The 18,050-nt window shown below is 43.0% G+C and overlaps 1 pseudogene; it reads right to left on the reverse strand.

Moving 5' to 3' along the window:
• Positions 1 to 16,429: 16,429 nt before the first annotated feature.
• Positions 16,430 to 18,050, reverse strand: part of LOC147011914 (uncharacterized) — a 1,843-nt pseudogene continuing 222 nt past the window's right edge.

Here is an 18,050-nt window from a genome sequence, read left to right on the forward strand (position 1 = left end):
AGTGCCATTTTTCTTTTGAGCGCCACACTGCTTGGAAAGAGGGCCGTACGGACGGACCCGCACCCAGCCTTTCACATACACATTTCTTTCCAAATAATTAAGTCCAATTAATTATTGATGCCTAATTTCGCCTCGTGCCGTACGATCTTCAACGGTCACCTCCACGAAACAGGTGCACGATGCACATTTTTGAGCTCGAGCACAAGTCCGGCACTCGAGCGCAAGGTGCGACAGTTTGTGAGCATTTTGCGGAATCTAGAGGCGAACTCAGCCAGGCAATTTGGACTTCACACGGAATGTGCGATGAAAAGGAGCGAATTAATCTTTTATACGACACCAGCTGTCCCTCCCCCTCCTCCTCCCCATCCTTGACTAATTGCCCATGGGAGGATTTCCACGACCCCTCCTGCGGAGACTGCTTCGAGAGGTGAGAGCTGCGGAATGGGTGGGATAGAGAAGACGGAGATGTGCTTGCGGACATCGTGTCTTCCTCCCCGTTTCCACGTAGTGTATTTATGTGCTCATTATAAAGCCCCAAAGTTTCTCGCTCATTATAAAATAGCACAATCCTTATAGCAGTAAACGCCAGGAGCTCTATAAATCCGCACCCACACCAGGAGATAAATTACACCGAATGGACGCTCCAAATGGCAGTGATGTATCGCAAATGGGTTGCCTCCCTATTCCCAGAGTGATGATGGGGGACCACTGATGAGTTCTCATACATAGCTAAAGAGAAGCACATGAAGAGATCCCCCGATGAGATGAAATACGCGCCTTTCTCCTAAACAGAATTTACGGGCAGCCGATGCTGTGCGAGACAAAAGCAGAAGAAACTTTTTGACGCTTCGCCCTGAGTCACCTCATGCAGCTCTCCTTTGAAAACGACAACAGAACGGCTGGTGCTCTGTCTCTCAGAGGATAAAAAAGAATGTCTGCTTCAGTCTTTCAATGAATCTGGGAGACTTTTTCATCAGTCTGAGCTGCCTTGTGTGCACAGCTCAGGGAATCAACATGGAAGGAACTGGCTCTTTAAGGTTTCGAGCTGCAACAGCAAAACAGAATCCAAACCTGTTGGAGATAATACACTGTGTATGTGCTTCTCCATGTTGGAATAGGAACCACCATCGGTCTTATGATATGAACGAGACGCCTTTTTTCCCCTCGATAAACGTTGCAGAGGCTTTGATCATCGTCATTTTTCATACCGGGGGCTTTATAAGCAAATAGTGGACAAACATATCTCTTTTCACCCTGAAATCCTCGAGTCCAAGAGGATTGCCAATGAAGAGGTAGCGGACTTAACTACCATTGACCTTACCGCATCTAGCTTTGGGTAGATTCCAGACCCATCAGATTGGTACTTTACAGGCAGGGATTTGGAACAGAGTGCACCGTCTCTTGAAGGGATGAAAAGTTGGGTATGCTGTGGATACTAGAATTATCTAATGGATGTTAATTAAAAAAAACATGCCTTTCATAAAGTGTAGGCCAGCTATCTCTGGCACCCTGAATAAACTAATAATTCCTGCCCAAGTCACCAAAGTTGAATATCAGGCCTGGCCAGACAGTTCCAAAGACATCAAAGCAAATCTGATGCATTTGGGAGATCATCTGGACCGTAATAACTGCAGTTTGTGAAAAAAAAAACTTGGATCAATCACTTTCTCTGGTCGACCTGATACAATTGCGGTCATTAAAATAGCACTTTAGTCGACCAAGAAACCTTGGAAAGTTGATAATAATAAGATTGAGAGCCGTTCTTTCTGTGCATCCTGCAGCATCATGAATATTACACAATTCCATCAAGCAAGGACAAAGAAAGCAGCGAGATAGAGGGAAAACTTCCTTGTTGCTTATTCTCCGAAAACAAAAGGGCGTGTGCATCGTTTTCCACAAAGAATGATTTGTCCAAATCCTCGCTGATATGCTTTAATGCACCTTGTGTTTACATAATATGCTTATAAGCTTGTATCCTTCACTAAAAAGTTCTTGATTTGGGCTCATCCCTTGGGGAAAAAGGTAAATTATAACCACAGTTCCAGCTGGAAACATTGCAAACAGATTTCTCTCTCTCTCTTCATCTCCATCTAATCGGCTGCTTGATGAATGAATATATTTATCTTCATGGCCCAGCTGTAAGGAATGGTCTTTGACTCATTGTTGGTGTGAAATAAACGAGTTCACAGCGAAAGCCATTCCGTTCCTCTGGCCCGACCCAGATAATGGTATTAGGGGTCATGGGTGGATCTGTCGATGAGCCAAGGAAAGGTAGAAAGAGGCAGTCTTCGATCTGAATCGGACACAAGTTGAGGCAAAATGTGTTCATGGGAAATCAGTGCAAGGATGTTGATTGTAAGCCTGGGTTTTTGAAGGCGTCTGAGACATTTTGAAGACGCATGACGTTAAAAAGGTTGTCTCTTTAATACCATAGACAAAATTACAACAAGGTTCTACATTTCATTTCAAACCAAATGGATTATGAAATTGTCCCAACCAAGCTATAAACTGTCATCCTGATGTTTCATTATTGTGTGTGCCGTCCCTCGGATGGATGTTAAACTGGCATTCCATCCCATCTTGACTGCATCAGTTGGTGGACGTCAAAGATTCCACTGGGTCCTTCACGTAGAGTCGGCGAGATATCACCGGCACCATGAGCAAATTCCAAATTCGTGCCCTAACTACTGCTGGGAGAGGGATGGCCCAGGATAAGCCAAGAAACTGCTTCGGCAGAGCCAACATTGTAACAGAGTATGGTACATGGGGGGGGGGGGGGGAGTCAGCATTGCCTGCAGACCTCAGGACTGAGGCCTTGGGTGTCAGTCCATGCTCACAGTGCAATTGGAATTGTCCAAGGTAACAACAATGTATTATATATGCACAAAAGCAGTAAATAACCAGGATGTATCATATACTAGCAGGGGTGCCCAGCATTGTCGAGCAATGCCGGGTCCCTCCTCCCACCCCCCCCTCCTTTCCCTTGCATCCCCTGATTAGTGGAGGTTGGCTTTGGGGCTTCCCACTCTTTGGAGACATGCGCAGTGCAAAAATGCACGTTATCTCCACAGCTGACTTGGAATACCCTCTGCTACCACCACCGGGTGGCGCCATACAATACACACACACACACATATATATATATATATATATATATATATATATATATATATATATATATATATATATATAATTTTTGTCGACCTTGCCTCCCGAACCCCCGTGACAACAGATGAAACCAAGCAACCCATGGTCACCACGAGGTCGAACTTAGTCCATGTGCCAAGTTTGGTGCCAATTGGCCCAGTAGTTTTGATGTGATTGGTGTTACACACAGACAGAATCATTGGTGATTGTGGGACATGAAATAATGGGGGCAGAACTGAGCAATCTGATCCAGTATGAGGTCAAAATGCTGAAGCTATTCGACTGCCAGGGTGCATATAAAGGGGAGTCCTCAGAGTGCGTATGTGTGCGTGGTCAGAGAGACCTATAAAGCAGGTTTCCATCTGCAAATTATGGTGAGAACTTGGGGTCCAAAAACAGGAAAGATCATAAGTTCTCTTTCTAATTCTCGAAGTTAGGCCAAATAAAAAAAAAACATACCAGTTGATCGCCCGCTTCCTTTTTTGAACCCACCTCCTTTTTATTATTTGTAATTTTGTCTAACATCCCCCCCATCCCCCAAATAAATAAATAAACAAATAAATATTGCTCCTGTGTCGGAAGGAAGCTGTGCAGTGAAGTGGCTACACCGCTTAAAAAGTAGCCCCATAGAGGACTGACAGTTACTTACCCAATAGGTTGGGTGAACTTACTGTCCTGATGCAAACTAAACAATAACACAAAAAAACAAACAACAACAAATATTAGTGAATGAAACATGGTGGGTTGGAAAGGTTCTTGTTCTTCATTTTTGATGGACGGACGGAAGGAAGGACGTATACCGTGTTTTGAAATGGTTTGCACCACTTAAAAATCCATATCGTCATGTCGGACCTTTGCACCATTCATTGCATGGATCATTTTCCCAATGTTGATGCTGAGTTGTTATCTTTCTCTCTATCTATCTTCTGTATATTACTAAAACTCTCATGTATGTATGTATGTATGTATGTATGTATGTATGTATGCATGTATGCATATATGTATGTTCCCGAAATACAGCCAAAACGGTACACGATAGCACAAAAATTTTAGGCCCACCTTACTCACCATTCTCCTGCGGTGTGCACTATCTAGTTTCGTTCAAATCGGGCAAAGAAAAAATTTTATTAAACAATAAATTCCCGGTTCAGTCAAGTAGTCTTCGAGAGAATTTGATCAACGCAAACAACCTCAGCGGTATAGTTCGCTGGAGCTATCTTCTTTTTTTTTTTGAAATGATTTATTTAAAAATCTCAAACAATTAGTATAGACAAAGAACGATTAATTTTTAAGCATAAAATAAACAGCCATTTCTATCTAATACATCCGTGTTCATTAATAAATGAAATTGTGTTTCGACCCGTGCTTCGTTGAACAATGACTCTTCAAGTTAAAGTTTGACCACTAAATAATATTAACATTTTGTCTTTTATTAAAATTTTTAAATTTTTTAATCTTTTTTTTTCTTCCTCAACCGCTGTCACAACGGGAACCCAACAGGTTCACGGGTCGTCTAGTAACTTATACCGAGTTGGATCAGGGAGCGCTGCTGAGTCCACATCCCACATATATAAATCTGTATTTATAAATGTTTACTGTAGATCTACATGGAAGGATGGCATAGCCAATAATTATTACACCCATGAAGTGTTTCACTGTTCGTGTGTTTTGCCATGCATGTATTATATATTTGTTTAGAACTGTGGATCGTATTGTTAATAGGCTTAGGAGTGTTTACGTGACGTGTTAGCTACATGACCCAGGTCATACTTGTTTGGGGGTAGAAAACTGACAGGTCTTGTACATGACTCATGCAATTTATTTTATGGGGGTGGGAGGTGAAGAGGTAAAAAAAAAACAAGCTCAAATGAGCTAAGATCCTCGTCCTCTTAATGATGACGTCATAAAAACGAATATGACATCATTGTGATGTATCAGGTTTGCGATAAATTATCTGTGCAAATGCCGGGCTTGATTCCCGCAAACAAAATTCAAACAGCTTGCCTAGTTTCGGAGATAATGGTATAGGTGATTTCCATTAGCGGCAATATTATGACGTCAACTTTTTTTCTCGGAAGAATTTCCAAAATCGGAGATGGTTACTGCCTGCGCGTGGGCTTTCTGCATATACATGGCGAGTTTCACGAAGATGCGATGAAAACTCTGGGTTGTGAAACAAAAAATGTCAAAAAATAGGAATGACGTCATAAAAATTGATATGACATAATAGTGATGTATCATATGTGCGGTAATTCATCTCTGCTAATGCCCTGTTCGATTCCCGCAAACAGAATTCAAAAAGCTTTCCTAGTTTCGGAGATAATTTTTTAGGTGATTTCCATTAGCGGAGATATTTTGACGTCATAACTTTTTTTTCTCGGAGGAATTTTCAAAATCGGAGATGGTTACTGTCTGCGCAGGGTATTTTTACATATATATGCCAAGTTTCAGGAAGTTTCGATGAAAACTGGAGGCTGTGAAACAAAAAAAGTCCACAAGAAGAAGAAGAACAACAACAACAACGTGAGTAAGACTAAGAGATCCTCCACAAGGATCTAAAAAGTCCACAAGAAGAAGATGAAGAACAACGTGAGTAAGACTTCGAGATCCTCCACGAGGATCTAAAAAATCTGGCTTGTCGGGCTAATGATTTATCGGTCACTGGAAGCTGGCGGCCATTAAAAATAAAAAAAAATGGTAATAAAAAACTATGAAAAGGGCCTCATCTTTCCTTTAAAAAAAATCCAGACAATCAACGGGTATTTTTATTTTATTTGGCCTTGTAGGTCCTGTTTTGCAAGGGCTGTCTGATGGGCCTTAGGGCACGGACGTGAGCCACATGTTGAGGTGAATAAATCATCGGACTGAATGTCAGCATGTGAAGTCTTTGGGGAGGGAAGGAAATATCTGTCTGCTCTGCTCGCACGCTTTCTGGAGAAGTGTCCTCGACCTTGGTTTTGTCATCCTCTAGTCATGATCTGACATCTCTGCCACCATACCAGAAAGTAAAGACAACACTTCAACACACCACAAGTAGCACAGTTTTTATGAAGCACACATACTGACACAGCAACCTTTAGGTATGGCGTTAAACCTGAATGTCCTTAAACCGGACCAGAACTGAACCACCCCAACAGGGGTGCGGAAAATGGACTCATCCACCCCAGTGGAGGCATGTGGTACATGCGTGAAGAATACTAACACAATGGCAGCAGCCGGCAGGTATCCACAATGTTATCCTGCAGAGATTGCAATTGTATTGTTGCAGTGAGCCCAGACTCAAACTTAATCTGAGGTTCTCATTCTGTGCCAGTGGTTCTTTTCGCACCAGTCTTTGATGACAAGAACTCATGGGCCGCTAAATGACAGCCATGCCGGTCAGCCGAGTCTGAAGCCTCGAAAAGGGTTGCAGGCCTTTTATGTCCTGTTACCTTCTCGTGGGGCTCCGAAATTCGGCCAAGTGTCATGCGCAGTGCAGCAGGCCATATCTAATTGTGAACCAAGCGGTCTCCAGCCTACATACACTTCAATAGAGTGCACGCTAGTCACTGCGCCAATCATCCGTCTTAAGAATACCACAAATATAAAGAGTAGTACACATTCAAAATAGATAAAGTTGATTCAAACGTGTGTGTTTGTTTAAAAACCAGCAACCGGAGAGTAAAAGCAATGATCATCCTCTTTTGAGCCCCAAACAATACGCACCCAACGAACACACCAAGCGACACATGGGATTGCCTTTTTGACATGACTTCGGACCCACATAGATATTCGATAGTAGTGCCAAGGCTAACAGGACATTATGGAAGAGGCACTCAGTCTTGCAGAGGCAGGTCCCTAATGGGCCCTGCTCGCTTGGCCAAAGAACTGGTCGAGCGATCGCTCAGTTGCACCACTGGGTTTTTTCAGGCTGCTGCATCAGTACTGATATATTGATTGCTCTTTTTGTGAATTCCATCGTTCACCGAGTCAGATGCACCAAGTCATCTTCCCCGAAGTAGCGCTGGAACCCCCAGCGCCCGAGCAGAATGACTCACAACCAGAAACAGAATCACCAAACCAGGAGAGTGGACCAGCCTCAGAACCGACAGAACCGAAGCTGACCCTGCACACTGCCTTTAATCCACTGTCACCCCGCCTACAGGCCATCAGGGGACTCCTGCAGGTCTTCTTGATCCGGGTCGGTGCCTAATCAGTGAACTCGAGGCGGGGCCGATCCCTTAACTTTTATTTACAATGCGCTACGATCCCGGTCGCACTCAACGGTACCGAGGCTTCTTCGTAAAGAACATAAAGGACAGATTCGGGAAAGGAACATTTGACGAAGCCAAAGGGATGGTAGGTGGAGAAACATTACACGGGGTCGGGGAACGTATCTATCTATTGCATATGTAACAGTACCGGTATGCTTAATTAAACAAATACTTAAGAAATAACTTGCGCTGTACTCAACAGTTTACCCCACCAGGGCAATTTCCACAATAATATATTTATGTTGTTGAAAGCCAATTAAAACGAGTTAAGCGTTAAGCACAAAACCAGGATTGTTCTTTATATTATCCCAATATATTTTGTTTTTGAGAGCTGTGGGACAAGCAGATTGTTGTTGCCAGACAAAGGCTCTGTCAACTCGACCGTTTCCTCACAATTACCTTCTATGGACACTCTTTCTTGCCTTTCTGAATACTGACCCTCTCCTTTGTGGTAAATAAATCACTTGATCAAACTACTCCAGGTTATTCAGCTATGTTTGTCATTACTGATACATTCCACCATAAATTGTTGGCATCAGTTGTCATTGCTGTGGTGTCGCCGCATCGTAACTCTCGCACGACTTGAATTGTTGCGCATGATAAGGCATATTTAAATATCAGAAAATAAAGTTTGTAAATCAATATCTCCCAAAAATCCAGTCTCACAACATATAGTAACTGAGATAACTGACAACATGAGATAAAATTTAACAAAATATTATAATGAACAAGGAGGAGCTGGCATGGACATCTGGAAATATGCTATAAAATCAAAATGATTGTAACTCTTCACTTCCCCGGGGCCAGGGTAGTGGAAACTGGGTCAGTTAGGCCTCGCCACATAGAATACCGGACAATTCGATCAAACATACTTGCACAGTTAGCTTAAGCTCTTAATTCTTAACCAGAAAGTGAAAAGACTTCCTATCGCACGAAGTAAACATAATTGCTCGGCTTAGATGGTTACCAATGATAAAGTTATTTACTTTAAACCATGGAGGGGTAACACCGAAACAACATTCATGGTTACATTTTAGTTTTGAATGCACGTTCAGTTGGTGCACCATGCATGACACCACATGGTGAGAGCTGGTGGTCCGGCACCATTTTGTTTTGTGTGGGCTGAACAAAATGGTGCCGGACCACCAGCTCTCACCATGTGGTGCATCTTACGCATCATGCATGATGTACCAACTGAATACGTACATACATGCATGGAGAGCATGTGCCACAGCACGTCGCTGCATCCACTTTCCGTTGGTACCTCCATGGGCCTCCGTCTGGCCATCCCCCAAGACTGATGCCTGGCCCATCCCCATCTCTTAGGGATAGGACATTTTCAGCCACCAACCGGAAGGGACCACCTCGGGTTAACCCAAGGAGACTGCCGTCTGGTGGACGACACCTCAGCACCACCCAGCCACACACCTCAGTGTTTTTTTGAAAAATGAAGCATTTTGTGATAGCCAGAGTGTAAATCATGTCACCAACCTCCTAGGAAAGGTAACCAACGATAGCAGGATGTCAGCAGATACAATTGGCACCAGATATGGATGGCCATTGGCTCACAAAGAGATCTTTCACCCTTTGGTAGGTTTTGTACTCAATCCTGCTGGGTGTCAGTGTCCACACACCCTCCACACCAAGGGGACCTGGTGGGGGGAGCCGGTTTAGTCTCCGACACTTGTCCATGAACAGGTTAGTATGGGTTTACATGTTACCCATAACAAGTCACAGATCTGATCTGGCCTGCCAACTGAATGTGCATTCTGAACTAAAACATAACCTGAATCTATTCACCATCAACGAGCAATTAATCAAGAATGGAATCAATTATGATCTGGTCACTTGTTATGGACAAAATAATTCCTTGGATGTGAAGTACACTCACAGTGCACACGGTTGAGGGAAATCACATAGACACCGACAATGGTATGCTGCTATAAGCACCGTGATAACTAGCTCGGATACTCAGAATTTACTATACGAAGTATAGTGGGCAATCACATCTGACATGACGTTAACTCTCCAATATTATTATTAATAATGGATCATTGTACACCCACCAAGTGCCTCTACTTGATTTCCTGAGCAGCAAAGGCGTCGGTGTTTGGAATATCTCATGGAGCTGATGGAACATTAGCACCAGGGATTGGACTGCGTTGGTGAACAGCTGGAGAGATGTCTATCCCAAGAAAGGATGTGTTGCATTCATCAGCAGGTTCCATGCTCAAACGTGGAATATATTTGTCTGTCATCAAAAGCACACTGCCTTCCCTCCACACCCACCCTAAAGGGACACGTTGGGGATCTTTTGCAATGCACTATAATATGTCCTTTTCCTGGTCTGCTCTTCCCCTCCTGGGTATTAATTACTCGGTCAGAACCAGCAAAACAAAAGCTCCACCAATGGTTAAAATGGGACTGGTCCAGATCCAACAGCTCGAAGCATAAGCCTCCACCCTACATACATAAATAAATACTGTATTCCTTCCACTGCATTCGTGTCCCAGGGGGGTGGTGGGAGGTGGGGGGGGGGAGCAAATAAACTTTACAAGCCTTTAAGTACAGTCAAATGTACCCTGCACTGGTCTGAATTAATGCACTACCATGGTGTTTAATAATGCATCACGTATGCATAAGCATCAAAGTAAATATAAACAACCAAACACACACACTTCTTTTTTCATAAAGCTTCCAACAATTTTAATCATTCAATCAAGGGTACCGGAATAGATGACATAATGGTTTGAGTGTCCACTCCGAGTCTGGGAGGTCAGTGGTTCAAACCCTGGAGAAGTCATACCAAAGACTTACGATACATGCAGTCATCCGTTGATTCTCATCATTTATAAGGATAGAGCATGGATATACAATGCTGGAAAGGCAATAGCAAACCAAAAACCACATAGTATAACCCTTGCGAAAAAATACTCCTCATGGTAGTCGGTACATCAAAATCCAAAAATTAATCAAGAGTAACGGGAGAAAGTAGTTGTACGCCTAAAGTAACAACTGCGTTACTTGTAAGCGAGTGACTGCTTAATCAGCTGGACTTCCTTACTCATCGAGATTATGACCCCTTCAGCAGAACTCCAAACAGTGGCTCCGCAACTTGGCTGTGGGTTCACATCAGCAGAACCCAAACCTCTGCTCTGTCCAGTCAGTCAACCCAGCAAGACAACCTCACTTCAAAATTGAGCATGTAGCTTCACCTGTAGATGTTTACCTTCCTTGTTATCGATAGGTTGTATATATTTAAACGAGTGGGGCATGCTTCGACACACTGCAATCAATGGCTCCGGTGCATCCGACCTGCAGACATAATAAATTTAAGTTTTGTATATTTTATGAAGTGGTAGGCGAAAGAGCTTTATATTTAGAGAAAGATCACGAGGTTACAATGATGTGCAAGCCAAAGGGGGACAAACTAAAAATGGGCAAATAAACACTGGACAGACTGGCCAAAAAAGGGGGACTAAATATATGGGACAAATAAAAATATTGCATATTCAAAATTAACTAAATCAAGCAATGACCAAAAAAAAAAGAAATGGCAAGTCATGTGACCCAAAATGCAATCAGACTAACAAACACAACTTTGTATCTGTCTGTTTCCATCCATTGGGACCATACTCTGTACAGAGTGTCAGTGCTGCTGAAGCAGTCTCCTGGGCTATTGGGCACAATCCTGGGCAGGTCACCTCTCCAATGGAAGATATTCAAATGGCTCAATCATCCCAGCAAGCTGGTACTCACTTTGCCAACATCAGAAGGATGACAAGCTTAATCAACCTGACCTGGCATTAATTAAACAGCTAAGCAGGATTTGAACTCATGATGCTAGGATCCCAAGCCTACCACCCTAACCTTTAAACCAACACCAGGAATTTTATGTTGGATCTTGATACATTTGGTTGTTACTTATCCAATCTCAACCAAACTTTCCACAGGGATTCAGGGTCACACATTGGAGGTTGGAGCGACCCCCTCCCCTTTCCCCATCCACACTCCCTTGCCCCCTGGCTGCTCCCATAGGGAGCAGAAAGTTCTAGTATCATAAAGTAGTGAAGAATCGTCCTTACGGATGTATTAATTCCCCAATAATTGGCACATATTAGTAACACTTGTAATACCCGTTCCCACCGCGAGCAGCGCTCTGCCATAAAATAATATTAACGTTCGAGAGAATCATGGTTCTCCACTCACCATGAACCCCCCGAGACTGAATTTTATTTTAATTATCTAAAACCATCCAGTCCACACCCCAAGTGTACCCACCAGTTTTCACGTCATTGTGTTCAGCGGTTCAAGAGTGCCCAGATGTCAAAACTTTTTAAATGATCGTATGATTACAATCCTCATTGTGCATTCCATTATATATCAGGATATATGCAATCAAGCATTACTGATAAATACATCGACACCGTCTATCTTGCAGATTAAATGCATACCCGAGCACAGAACCTTTACCGCGGGTTAATTCCCCCACCCTCCCTCTCTTTTAGGGCGTATGTCATATTTTATTTCCCTCACCAGAGAGGATTGCATTTGGATCTGTTTGTCCATCTGTCTGTCTGTCCGCACACGATGTGCTGTCGGCCCCAAACGCCACCCGGTGATAGCCAGTATTAATTACAGTTATCTTTTATCAATTGAGCACATTGAAAAGTATGGACATAATTAAAATGTAAATGTGTGTAAATAGTATGTACTCTTAGAACGTGTGTACATCTTTCACGTACGTACTATTGGAGCGGGATACGTCTATAGGAGTACATACTATTGGAATTTGAGAATGTCTTGAAAATGCACACGATTGCAAACATTGATCTATACAATACTGGAGTTCATAGACAGCAGCAGTAAAACAAGATAGCCCACACAGTGTTACACAAGGAAACTCGATGCAGGAGAAGGCTAGGAGAAGAAGGCACATCATACCTGCCACGCATCAACACCAGGCCAATTTTATCTGTCAAAACGACGCAATTTCATTGGGGGAATGAGGGGAGGAATGTGTATGAGACAATGTTACATGCCCAGGAACATTCTAAGGGTGTCAAAATAAAAATGGGGAAATATATTTATTGTTGCACATGATAAAGTCCTGCAGTTACATCCTGAGCACAACCACCAGCTTTCAGCTCATTCCATCCAGCGGTTTGAGAATGCATAAAAAGTTAAAACAAACACAAACAAACAAACACTTTGATTGTTTCTGTTCTTTTTTCTGTTCTTAACTGTTCTTTTCAAACAAACAAACAAACAAACAAACAAACAAACACTATTATTTTTTTGGTTTTCATCAATGATCCCTCTATCTCTGGAAAATCCTCTATATCTCTTTGCTGATGACTCCACCTTCTGCCGTACCATCCGGCATCCCTCAGATCAGCAAGCAGCAGCCTCCTCGCCCTTTGCAGATCTGGATAAAATCATAAACTGGTCCAACACGTGGAACTTGTCTTTCAATCCTGACAAATCTCACACTCTCACTATCTCTCTCCAAAAGGACCGTCTGGAACACCCCTCCCCCTCCACCCCCCCAATCTACCTTCTCAACAATCCTCTTGAATAAGTACTCTCATCCAAGCTTTTGAGTCTCACTATTTGCCATGATCTTTCCTGGGAAAAACCACAAATACAAGCCAGCCTCCAAAGCCAGTCGCCGACTGGGCATCCTCTATCGTGCAAAGTCCTTGCTTGGCACACCTGAGCTCCTGACCACATACAAAGCTTTCGTCTGCAGCCTGATGGAATACTGCTCTCCCCTATGGGCTGCTGCTCCTGCCTCTCACCCTTCTCAGTTTCACACTGTGGAAACCAATGGATTTAGGATCATTGGTATCTCACGCGATGAGGCTGAGGCTTTGGGTCTACTCTCTCACCGTAAGCAGGTCGATGGTCTTTCTGTCTTGTACTGTCTGCGATAGATAGATCATCCGTGATGATCCGCATACTGATTTGGCATAGGTTTTACGCCGGATGCCCTTCCTGACGCAACCCTGGTCGCCTCTTACGACACAAGGATAAGGATTGGGTTTCGCCATGATTCCAGGCTGCTCTACACCCTCTCATAGCGTGGCCCAGCGCACAGCTCCCGTCATCAAGCGATCCTCCAACCCAAGCTTCCGAGTAGCCAAATTACAGGCGCACGCCACTATGCCCGGTATGTATGTACATGTGTATGTATGTATATATATATATATATATATATATATATATATATATATATATATATATATATATATATATATATATATATATATATATATATATAAATATAAAAATATATATATATATGTATGTATATATATATATATATATATATATATATATATATATATATATATATATATATATATATATATATATATATATATATATATATATATAGTGTTGCAGGCCTGTGTTTATGAATAAGTCAGTGTCTTATTTACGTGTGTGTGTGTGTGTGTGTGTGTGTGTGTGTGTGTGTGTGTGTGTGTGTGTGTGTGTGTGTGTGTGTGTGTGTGTGTGTGTGTGTGTGTGTGTGTGTGTGTGTGTGTGTGTGTGTGTGTGTGTGTGTTTAACTTCTATGCATTTCTAATCCGCTGGATGGAATGAGTTGAAATCTGGTGGTTATATTCACGGCGTGTTTGGGAAGTTTTAAATAATGAATAAATTCATTGCCCTGAGGGTTCATGGAGTTTTGGGGGAAATTCAGGGGAAATTTCGGGATGTAAGGAAAAATTGAGATTCATCGATCAATTCATTCATCCAATCCTCTTGTTTAAAATAATTTATTCATTAGTTCACTCTGAACCTCATGGGCCAACAGAACCAAGCGCCCAGAGTGGTCAAAGATCAATATAATTCTCAACGAGACTGCTTTGAGTCACATGATCGATCCAGACAGGAATATTAAACTTTCCTATTGTGAAAAGAAAAAGAAAATATTTCTTCAAGTAAATTAAGCAAAAGCTGAAAATGAAATAGAAGTCTTTCTGAAAACGTGACTCTTTTACACGAGCCGATGAAAAATGGCAAATTAAATTCGGCTTAAACAAATGTGGAGTGATGCACTTAGTCAGCCACAACCCACTATATATATATATATATATATATATATATATATATATATATATATATATATATATATATATATATATATATATATATATATATATATATATATATATATATTATATACATACATACACATATACATATATTATACATATTATCCACACTACTCTGACAAAAGAGTGGATGAGCTGGAAAATTATCAGCTCAAGGAAACTGAAGAGTAAAAATATCTGGGACTATTAAATCACAATTGTCTCTTGAAACCTCCTCTCAATGCGCATCAGCACTCCAGAAAGCCAAAATAACATGAAGAATACCCATGAGTACCTCCAGAAAGCCTGAGTATGACATAAGGAATCATTTCATGTAGAACCAGAGATGTAATGCTGCTAGAAAATCCCTCATCCCTCTCCCCTTTGACTATTGTATGCAATTTACAGTCCCCATCTAGAGAAGGGTAAAAGGGTATTGGAAAACGTTCAAGTGAGGGCTACCAAACTCACCCCAAGTCATATAATACTCCCATATGAAGCTAGACAAGTCAGATTGAACCCAACAACACTACAAAATAGAAGACGACGAGGGGACCTGCTCCCAACTTACCACGTCTTCCACCAGGTAGATGGGTTGCCAGGATGGCCTGGAGCGACACACACTCGCCTCCGAGCCGTCTGGCGTGGGTTCGAATGTGGCATGGGTTTGAATGTCTACCCAGCTATAAACTATCATCCTGGTGTCTCGAAGGCAGGGTGAGGTTTAAATGTGTGTGCTGTCCCTCAGATGGACGTTAAGCCGGCCATCCCGTCTGTCGACATTAGTTGGAGGATAATAAAAATCGCACACTCTCCTTCATGAAGAGTGGGTGAGCTATCAGTGGCACCCTGGCCAAATTCCAAATTCCTGTCTGAACATAAAGGGGGCACAGCATCAGTGGCACAGCTGCGCTCCCAACAATGAAACAATTATCAACCACAGCCTACATACGAAATTAATGTATGAACAAGACAGTGAGACAGACAGTAGAAATGAAAAGTTACTCTTGGAAAGAGCACAATATGCTGTTACCCGAGATCATTCACTGAAATTAAAAAAGCAACGCGCACGTCTGCATGTTTGGAAATACTCCTGCAGTATTAGAGTGGTGTACGAGTGGAACAAACGACCAGACAGAGTAGTAACCGCCAAATTAGTAATATCCTTTCAGGAAGAACGATCAAAGAATATGGGTTTATGAATGATGACATGATGGTTAGAGCACCGAGAGGTCGGAAGTTCAAAACCAAACTCAGCCGTGTCAAAGACGAAACATTGTACGTGCTGCTACCTCCTTGCTTGTAGCTCCTTGTGTTGGCCTAACGGTTAAGGTGGCTGGTTTAAGATATTTGGGTCTTGACTTTCTTGAGTTTGAGTCCCCTATCGGCCATTGAATTAACACCAGGTGGGGTTGACTCAGCCTGTCATCCTTCTGAGGTTGGTGAAATGAAGACCAGTGTACTAGTAACAATAGAGGGCACTGCATCAGTGGCACAGCCACACGCCCAGGAAGAAAGAAAAAGATACAACCAGCAGCCAGACGAGCGAGCTTGGTGCTTAGGATATAGTCAAGGATGTTCAGGATTTTTTGGTTCTGATTCTTCCAAAAGCACCAAATTTGGCCCATACCATACTTTTTCGATTTTAGACGGGCGCCAAGACGCCCCCCCCCCCTGGGGCCGCCATATTGGCGAAATCCAATTATGGCCGCCATCCAGGTTAGAGGTCAATCGTAGTTTAAAATATCAAAAGGGCTAGAATCATGAATAATGCCACTTCTTAGGGGTTTTCGGGGTCAGGGAATCTGATTCTGATCTCATTTTGATGATTTCAGGTCATGGTCACCCCCATTTTGGGTTCAAAGGTCAAAGATCAAAAGTGGTACTACTAAAAATTCAACAAAAATTATTCAGGAACAATTTTTATTAAAATACTTCGGGAATAACATCTGCTGACAAAACGCCGCTATGTACGCTCAGGACATATCTATGGAACTCGTCGAGTGAGAAGTTGCCCTGAGCTTTACTATCTATATTATCCACATCATGGGAGGTGAAGACATTGAGACGGTTGTTGGAAGGTACCACCACCCCATCCTGAGCATGGCAAGCACACCCCACACGCGCAACATCTCACTTCACTTCCATGGCGCGATTGTAGGATACCGAGATACCCTGTTCTTGGTCAATCCCAACCTGTTTTTTGTCCCGTGCGTGTCCGTGCAGCTTGAGGCCACGATACAGGGGGAAGGGGGTTTCTCGCTCCTTGTTGTGCCATACTGCAGACGTCTTGACTGCATGGTGCGTACCCTTACTAGTATTGTAGATGAGCAGTTGTGAGATGTTGCATGCGATCTTCTCCCACGCATCCACATTGGCGTCGCCACTGATCTTCTCACGTCCATGAAGAGCTGACGGGCCCCAGAGAACTACATTGAAGAAACTCCTCATCTCCTCGTTCACTGGAGCCGTGAGGCAGTTAAGGAGGAAGGAGCCATCGAAAGGCTCCTGACTCTTTCGACAAAACTTGTGCATCATCACCGCAGCCCACATGAACGTAAGTGTGTCCTTTTGACCAATCTGAGACCTATATGTCTTGGCCAGCTCATCAACCACCTTCAGTTTGTGAGACATGTAAATATCCTTCCTGCCTTCATTCCCCTTGGAAAACTCAGCCCATTCAGGTAGGAGGTCGAGAAGGTGATCCTTGTATCGAGTTGAGTGTGGCTCTTTTTTGTCTCGGCATGGGCGACCTTGATCACTCATAAGCTTTCGATACATCTCGCGTAGCTCTGAGTGCTTAAATACGGTGGTGTCCGAATGTTGGGATCTGAGAGCGCAGATGATGGGATCGAAGGGCGGAGGTGCGGGACCCACCAATTCTAGTTGCTCGGCAGCGCGAGTGGAGTCTTGCAAACGTACATAACACTAATGGTGATAATAGGCATCAACCGCATGTACATCAGATGCTACGGCAACCAGTCTGCCAAGTAAATGAAAGTTTTTGTTTGTCTTCGCCCAACTCTTTAGATTGGCATCTACGAAATCGGTTACTACCTTGTGGAGGTTGGCTTGGTCCTCCCCCTCACAGATTACACAACACTTGACATTGGCTGGAGGCTGAAATTCCCCAGATGACCTGATTTTGGGGGGACTATTCTGAGAGCCGGCTTCTTTGTCTAGCTTCTCTCTCGCCTGTTTGACACGAGAACTACTACAATAACTCCTGCAAGTTTCGTGATACCTAGCCTTATGCTATTTAAGAGTTGCTGCAATACCTGAGCCATCATTCAACTGACTAATCATGACATTGATAGCAGAAGGAAGATTATTGGCACTGATAGCATTGAAGTCTTTGAGATCTCTCTCAAGTGATACAAGTGCCTCCTCCTTAGGACTTTGCAAGGCTTCTCCAGTTTTGTCCGATTGACAAAGACAACAGAGTCCCCAATTCATAATTTTGGTAGAGGACAGTTCGACACTCATATTATGTAGGTTCGTCGTCGCAATGAACTTTCGTCTCGTCATCATGGCGACATGATAGCAG

Source organism: Eptatretus burgeri, chromosome 15 (assembly GCF_056783735.1).
Source record: "Eptatretus burgeri isolate ZD-2024b chromosome 15, Ebu_testis_v1, whole genome shotgun sequence".
NCBI classification, from domain to species: Eukaryota; Metazoa; Chordata; class Myxini; order Myxiniformes; family Myxinidae; genus Eptatretus; species Eptatretus burgeri.